The 8,918-nt window shown below is 43.9% G+C and overlaps 1 long non-coding RNA gene across 1 annotated transcript; it reads left to right on the plus strand.

The window, feature by feature from the left end:
• Positions 1-2,168: 2,168 nt before the first annotated feature.
• Positions 2,169-3,036, plus strand: LOC134295985 (uncharacterized). Its single transcript, XR_010002520.1, has 2 exons — positions 2,169-2,436; positions 2,520-3,036. It is a non-coding gene; the product is annotated as an uncharacterized LOC134295985 (long non-coding RNA).
• Positions 3,037-8,918: the final 5,882 nt, after the last annotated feature.

The following is an 8,918-nucleotide window of genomic DNA, read 5'->3' on the forward strand; positions in this document are numbered from 1 at the left end:
CAAAAAAGCAGGGATGGAAAAAATAAGGCAGAGGGCAGAAGTGATTACGCTTATCTGGATTAAAAAAAATCTAAATTTGCCAGGTATCAATGATTGACAGTTATTGTTCTGAGTTGGAAAGTGCACTGATACTAATTTTAAAAAGACCCCCCCCCCCCTGCATTTGCGGATTTAACTTTTGCAGACCTGATGGTTCACAGATTTGATCTATATCTAGGAATCTCTAGAGCACGAGGACCTAGAGATTCCTAGAGAGAACACTTTTATCTGCATTTGTAGGTCCTCCAGCATGATTTGGGATGGTTGATTGGCTTTAAAGATAGGGTTAAGGCAGGCATGGGTAAACTTTTTTTGCCTTGGGGCCGCATTGTGGGCCCGGCCAGGAGGGCTGGACTGGGAGGGTGGGTGGGTGGGCACATGCTGGGTGGAACAGGTTTGGGAGAGAGAGGGAGGGACCAGGAGGGGGTGGGGCAGGGCTCTGGTCATCCTGAGGTTGTCTTCCTGGCATAAGGACAGGGATGCTAACCCCATCCTTATGCCAGGAGGAAAACGAGACATGTGGCGATTGCCATGATCCTCCTCCCCAAAACTCCTCCCTTGATCTTCGGGCTGGAAGGAGGCGAGAAAAGCGACATCTGAGGCTTGTACCATCCTTATGCTGGGAGGAGGGCAAGACACATGGTGGCTGGGAGTGCTCCAGAGGGTTCTCAGCTGCTGTGTGCCTTTCTCCCTCATTCATTCTGCATAAGGATGCAGCGGGCGTCCTTATGTCAAGAGGACAGGAAAAATGAGGAGGCCCTGAAGTAGGCGCTGTGATGTCTCAGGGACCTTTGCCCCATGATCCCACAACCATCATAGATCAAACTGAAGAGGATTTGGGCTTTTTTCCATCTCAGCAAGATTCTGTTCCATTCCAGATGTCTCCTGTTGACATTTTTGTGCCAGAGCCAATTAGGGACACCCTTGAAACAGAGCCTGTTTCTCCGGAAAGCTTGGTGTTTGATAGGAAGGCTTTTCTCAAAACACATAGCTCCCAAAAGCAGTTTTTAAGGCGAAGCGTGAGATTAGCGGAGAGAGACGATTGTGACTAAACCGTTTCCCTTGGGAAGTTTCGGGGAGGCAGGCATCTGATACGATGTTGAAACAGCTCCGTTCTCTGGGAAGATTTGGGGAGTCAAACACCTGCTTGGGGGGAGCTCTTGAACTTCCATAAAAGTTCTGCACTGAGCTTTCCCTATTGCGGTGTCAACGTGACTATTCATAGAAGAACATCGTCTCTTGTTCCTGAGCTTCCAAGTGGCCCTTCGGTGCGCTTACTCACGAGTAGACCGGGAGTTGTGTTCCACTCCTTGCCAAGTTTGGACTGCATTTCAGATCCACCACGAAATACCATGCCTAGCCTTGAATCCTTGTTCTGGACTTTACTTCAAGAATCTCCCTGTGAAACCTTGCTCTTTCCCCAATCAAACTTCCAAGGAGTTTGAGTGTGTTTCGGTTATTTGGTTTATAGACTTTGGACTCTAATACTGGACATATAACTTCATTTTATTGGACTAATTTTGATCTTCGCTAAAAGGTCAACTGCTGGACTATATATTCTTCTTATTTTTCTTTAGAATTTTTATTGCTTTAATAAAGATATTAGATTGTTTATTGGCCTCCGTGTTGGTTTCCAGTGTTCGCGCTGCTTAGGGGTGTTACAGGCGCCCAGGGGGCCGCATTTGGCCCCAGGGCCTTAGTTTGCCTTGCCAGTGTTAAGGAGTCAGGTTAGGAAATGGAGCATAACTACAATATTGTAGCTTTTGATGCAGGATCTCAGCCTATAATTTAAATTAATGTTTGTTCACTGAGATGTACATCTTTATGTAGTGAGGGGTTTGATTGTGTCAGAGAGGTTGTGTTATGGTTGAGCCTTATGGCTCCGATACTGGGAGACGTGGTCGTAAGACTCCTCGGGAGTCAGACTCTCTTGAGGAGCGAGAAAGGAAACGGCTGCGGGACTTATTTGCAGAACCAACTGACGAAGACTCCTTTGAGGGTTTTACCGAGGGAATGGAGGAAGAGATGGTTAGCTCAGAGGAGGATGATATGGAATGGACTCGTGTGAGGGAGGATTTGGGTGCCACCGGCAATGATAGTATGGGAGGCAACTGGGGAGCTGCAGGATTAGACCCGTGGACGAGCTGGAGGGATGGGACAGGATCCACAGCTGGGGATGCTGTGGGGCGTAGTCAAAGGTGTTTTAGCTCTGATGAGGAGGAGGATGATGAGGCACCTGGAATTAGGGTAACAGCTGACAGCGATGAGGAGTTGTAAACTGGCATAAAATGGGGTTTAGAATCCAGGGCTAATTGCGTTGGGCAAGGTAATCTGGACGAACACTTGGGCTCTTGTTGGGAATTTCCTGAAGACGGGTGTGATTCGTTTGCTGAATACGTAAGTTACCAAGGACACTGGGCATAGACGGCAGGAGGAACTGTGTGGGCTTTTCCTGTGCAACTTGTGTTTAATCTTAATAGCTTGGACCTCCGTCGTCTTTTTGACGGACATTAATTGCCTACTCTGGATTGACGCTGGACTGACTGACTGACTGACTACGACCTCGGACTATCCCTTCTGTGATTATCAGTGGAACTGGTGAACTAAAGACATCTGTACCTGGCCTTCGACCTTGGACCGGATTGGGACCCTGCTGACTGCTTCTGCCCTGATTGATGTGTTTGGACCCGGAGTTCGCTTGCTGCACGGAGGAGTAACAACTTAGTTAATCAACCACAGCTGTTGAGTAGCAGAGAGTAATCTGCTGCCAGTTATTTACGTTTCATTGAATCTTAGTTTACCAGTTTTTGTTTGTTTTAAGAGCCAGGCTGAAGTAAGCATTTTTGGTTTAACCCGGATTAAACTCCCGTTTAATCCGGTTTATCTTTTGAACTGTTTTTTAGTGTCTTTTCATATTGAAGGCGAGTCTTTGCCTAGCCCTTTGTCTTTTACGGGCATTTTTGGTTCTGTATCCTTAATAAACTGTGTTGAATCTTATCTGGTGGCGTTCTGTCTGTGACAGGTTGAAAGTCATTCTATCAGGAGAGTTGACTCCTAATCGGGTCATCCAAAACCGAAGATGCAAAGTGGAGAAATCAAACTAAGAAGCATTTCTTCCTCTTTGTATCACCAGAACTGAACCTGTAGTTCCAAGGGTGAGAGTAATAGAGACTCTTCAGAAACAAACTCATTGGATAGCAGCAATACTGGGAAGCGACACTAGCAGAGGAACACTTAAAGAAAAGCAGCAGTAGCACATTGCCTAACTATTGTTAATAGTGTGCAGAAGGAGGGACAAAGATTTTTGCCATATATGGAGAAAGACATGCCAGATATCTGAGGAAAATACAGAAAAGGAAAAAGAAAAATATATCCATATTCACAATGTATAGTGATAAACAGAAGCATATAAATATGCATAATACATACAATACATTTATGCATCTGTGTATTTGTGTATGTATGTACACACCCACACCAATATACATACTTAATTAAGCACCTGATACAGAATTGTTGTTATCTTGTACCAATTCCCTCGGTATCACTGAGTTCAGTACATGGTGTACTTGGCAAAAAGAGATGGCTTTTGCTTAGGCAGAGTAGAATTTTGTTCTGTGACATCTTTATATGTTATTCTAATTTTCCACCATAGACAGATGTTTCATCTGGAAAACTTATCCTGGTACTAGGTATAAACATGATATTCTCATGACCTGGAGGAGGAAATAGGCTGGATGAAGAAACACAAATTGAAATTGAATCCAGACAAGTCAGAGGGGCTTGCCATCAAGGGTCCAACCAGTTCTGGATGGTGTTTGCAATGTGGTGCTCTTTGATCCATTTCTCCACATGTCAATCCAGGTAGATGTGATGGTCAGGAGTGCTTACTACCAGTATAAAGTGTTGTACTGGGAATAGAAAAACCTGGGTTGGAATTCCATAAGGCAGTTATGAATGCATAACTACCTTAGTAGTATCTTCCTGTCCAATCTCCCCTCCCTCCCCTTCATTCTCACTTACCAGGTAGCAGCCACTGTGAGCAACAGAGGTCTATACCCGATCATAGAAAACAGTTGACTGAAGATTTCAGCTTTCCCACGAGCAATCTCTAATGTGACAGGCCGAAGCAGGGTTCATGTTGCAATTCCTTCTTACATAGAAAATTGTTTGCATTGGTGTTGGTGGAAATGTCAGTCAACAGTTTCCTGAATGTAGTGAATCCAGGTCATGTGAAGACCCAAATAGGCACTGGCTGGCATGCCTAGAACCTGGGTACAACCAGATTCTAGATATATCTACTTGAACCAGAGATATGACAACCTTGCTACCATTTCTAATCCAGTGTGTTTTACACTGGTACCCATAATTCCTGAAGATCTATCATTAAACAAATTCTGGAAGCCCAGGCACCAATCTCCTGCTGCAAGATCAGTTCTGAGCTGCATCATCTGACCAGTTGCATACAGGGTGATTCTATATGAGGAGAAAGGCATGGAGGACATGATTTTATAAGGGGAGGAAGGAGTTTGGCTTTCTTTTAATCCAACAGCTGAGCCATGAGACTGCTTGGATGGCTAGTTGATTGGTTGCTTTGGAAGGGGAGTTGGGAAGGTTGTTGAGTATCCATGGGAGTTGCAATGAGGAATTCTGTGAGATGCAGCCTTCCTGTTCTTGGATTACCCCACGCTATTCCTTTGGCAACATTAAAAACTGTATGCATATTGTTCCTTGAAAGTTGGTCATAAATTGGTTAATAAATTATCTCTGCTCATTTTCAGGTAATGGGAGGCAATACAAAAGAACCATAATGTGGAGAATGAAGAACTGTGGCAGTTTCACACCAGCAAACAAAGCTGTGGTGTCAGCACTTTAAGTGCAACGTTTATACTCAAGTAAATTACAACTTAAGGGGCTTCAAAGCATAAACAAGTTACAAAATACAACATTTCAAGATTTCTATGGAGCCCTTTAAATTTAGCATAATTTAGGGTCTTTGCATGTCTTCATCTGGTCTGAAACATAATCCTTAAACAGTGAACGTGCCCCCTTCTTCAATGCTTCATTCTTCCAAAGCAGATAAAAAACAGTACACACAGGCCAAATATACGCACATTGCTCATGACTCTGAACCGTGAAGAAAACAACAATTGCCCGTTAAACATGGGGAACTGGGTGGGAGGGGGTGGGCGGGTAAGACGGCAGGGGAGAGCAGAATCCTACAACTCCTTTAGGCCAAGAAACATGCTTTGTGGGAGGGAGGAGGAAGTCAACTGCTGAAATTTGAAACAAATTGGATTAATAGGTGGTGACATGTGTCAATTTGCTTGCATTTCCAGTCTCCATGCTCCATGAATTAACACTGCCAAAGAAGGAGAGCTTAGCTGGACTTCAAGAGATGAGAGAGAATTTGACGGAGCCAAGCACAGTGCTATTAGAGCTGGTGTGAGGCTGGATTCGCTCCCAAATGAAGTGGATGCCCAGCAGGGCTTTTGAGTAGTAACTAATGTCAGTAACTGAGGAAAAAGGCCAGGTTCTGTCACCCATCTCCCCCACCCTCTTCTTCTCTCCAATAAGACTCAAAACAAGACAGATTTCTGCACTGGAGGTATTCCAGGAGCTCCATCTTGGTGCAAATAAACAGGACTGGAAGCTAAGCAGGGTCAGCCAGTTCAAATGTCTAGTGAGGTATGTGTGATTTTTCTCCTAGGTAGACACACATAAAATTATAGCAGTGACACAGCTTGGGAACATTACGTTTTTGGACTCCTACTTTCAGAATGCCCCAACCAACATGGCTGCTACAGTCAGATCACACTGAAGTTGGAATCCTGATGGTTTATTCCAAATAGAGTAGAACCATCAAAAAAAACTGCTGAATAATGGGATAACATGTAGCTGTCTCCAAGTGATTTAATGGTTCTATGGTAGTTATTACACAGTATTATTACACAGCCCAACCCAAAAAAGGGTTTTTCTTAGTGTCTTGGTTTTTAGGTCTGTTCCTGGGGTTATTTGCAGTACTGATCCAGAAAATTGCATTCAATAGAATGCATCAATATCTAGTTTCTTATATATTGTTATTATAATTTTCTATGGGCAAGCAGATAAAGACTGACACATGTCATATGTTCTCTATCTCAAAAAACTAGAGCTAATGGAGGGAAGCAGGTGCCGTTTTTTGGAATCAGCAGGTCAAATATACCAAAAAATGGGTCAAATCTTTGAGGCATCAAAATGTGTTTTGGCCTGAGTTGTAGTTGTTATTGTAGCTATTGTTGTTGTTGTTGTTCATAGAATCATAGAATCATAGAATAGTAGAGTTGGAAGAGACCACATGGGCCATCTAGTCCAACCCCCTGCTAAGAAGCAGGAAATCGCATTCAAAGCACCCCCGACAGATGGCCATCCAGCCTCTGTTTAAAAGCCTCCAAGGAAGGAGCCTCCACCACGGCCCCGGGGAGAGAGTTCCACTGTCGAACAGCTCTCACAGTGAGGAAGTTCTTCCTGATGTTCAGGTGGAATCTCCTTTCCTGTAGTTTGAAGCCATTGTTCCGTGTCCTAGTCTGCAGGGCAGCAGAAAACAAGCTTGCTCCCTCTTCCCTATGACTTCCCTTCACATATTTGTACATGGCTATCATGTCTCCTCTCAGCCTTCTCTTCTGCAGGCTAAACATGCCCAGCTCTTTAAGCCGCTCCTCATAGGGCTTGTTCTCCAGACCCTTAATCATTTTAGTCGCCCTCCTCTGGACGCTTTCCAGCTTGTCAACATTCCTCTGGACGCTTTCCAGCTTGTCAACCTTCAACTGTGGTGCCCAAAATTGGACACAGTATTCCAGGTGTGGTCTGACCAAGGCAGAATAGAGGGGGAGCATAACTTCCCTGGATCTAGACGCTATTCCCCTATTGATGCAGGCCAGAATCCCATTGGCTTTTTTAGCAGCCGCATCACATTGTTGGCTCATGTTTAACTTGTTGTCCACGAGGACTCCAAGGTCTTTTTCGCACACACTGCTGTCAAGCCAGGCGTCCCCCATTCTGTATCTTTGATTCCATTTTTTCTGCCGAAGTGAAGTATCTTGCATTTGTCCCTGTTGAACTTCATTTTGTTAGTTTTGGCCCATCTCTCTAGTCTGTCAAGATCGTTTTGAATTCTGCTCCTGTCTTCTGGAGTGTTAGCTATCCCTCCCAGTTTTGTGTCGTCTGCAAACTTGATGATCGTGCCTTCTAACCCTTCGTCTAAGTCGTTAATAAAGATGTTGAACAGAACCGGGCCCAGGACGGAGCCCTGCGGCACTCCACTTGTCACTTCTTTCCATGATGAAGACGACGCATTGGTGAGCACCCTTTGGGTTCGTTCGCTTAGCCAATTACAGATCCACCTAACCGTAGTTTTGTCTAGCCCACATTTTACTAGTTTGTTTGCCAGAAGGTCGTGGGGGACTTTGTCGAAGGCCTTACTGAAATCCAGGTACGCTGCATCCACGGCATTCCCTGTATCGACCCAACTCGTAACTCTATCGAAAAAAGAGATCAGATTAGTCTGGCATGACTTGTTTTTGGTAAATCCGTGTTGACTATTAGCAATGACCGCATTTGTTTCTAAGTGTTCGCAGACCACTTCCTTAATGATCTTTTCCAGAATTTTGCCTGGTATTGATGTGAGGCTGACCGGACGGTAATTGTTTGGGTCGTTCTTTTTTCCCTTCTTGAAGATAGGGACCACATTCGCCCTCCTCCAATCTGCTGGGACTTCTCCCGTTCTCCAAGAACTCTCGAAGATAATTGCCAGTGGTTCTGAAATAACTTCCGCTAGTTCCTTCAGTACTCTTGGGTGTAGCTGATCTGGCCCTGGGGACTTGAATTCGTTTAGAGAGGCCAAGTGTTCCTGGACAACTTGTTTCCCTATTTGGGGTTGGATTTCCCCCAATCCTTCGTCCATTCCGTGTTGCTGAGGTTGAAGATGGCTTTCTTTTTCTGAGAAGACCGAGGCAAAGAAGGCATTAAGTAGTTCTGCCTTTTCCCTGTCCCCTGTCGCCATCACCCCATCTTCTCCTTGCAATGGCCCTATCTCCTCCTTTTTCTTCCTTTTTCTACCAACGTAAGCAAAAAAGCCTTTTTTGTTGTTTTTTATGTCCCTGGCAAGCCTGAGCTCATTTTGCGCTTTAGCCTTGCGAACCTTTTCCCTACAGGTGTTGGCTATATGTTTGAATTCTTCTTTGGTGATTTCTCCCCTTTTCCACTTCTTGTGCATGTCACTTTTGAGCTTTAGCTCAGTTAGAAGTTCTTTGGACATCCATTCTGGCTTCTTTGCACTTGTCTTATTTTTCTTCTTTGTTGGCACTGTTTGCATTTGCGCCTTGAGTATTTCACTTTTGAAAAACTCCCATCCATCCTGTTGTTGTTATTATTATTATTATTATTATTATTATTATTATTATTATTATTATTATTATTCTATACACAACAAGGTTAGTACACAGCAAGCAAGATCACTATGTTGGTTATTGTATTGGATCATATGTTGGACACTACCCAAGTGTCTAGGACTATGTGATGTATCATCATCATCATCATCATCATCATCATCATCATCATCATCATCATCATCCTGTTTTATCTGTCTAAAAACAGAATCAAAGTGGCTACAAGTTGAACATCCCTTATCTGGAAATCCAAAATGCTCCAAAATCCAAAACTGTCTACATGTTGTACCTAAATGTTGTGTTTAAACTTGGGTCCCGTCTCTTAGATATCTCAGTATGAACATGCAAATAATATTCCAATATCCATAAAAATACATAATGCACAACCAAATATTTTGCATAAGGGATATTCAGTCTGGACCAACAATAGAACATAGACCTAAGTTTCATTGG

Source organism: Anolis carolinensis, chromosome 2 (genome assembly GCF_035594765.1).
Source record: "Anolis carolinensis isolate JA03-04 chromosome 2, rAnoCar3.1.pri, whole genome shotgun sequence".
NCBI classification, from domain to species: domain Eukaryota; kingdom Metazoa; phylum Chordata; class Lepidosauria; order Squamata; family Dactyloidae; genus Anolis; species Anolis carolinensis.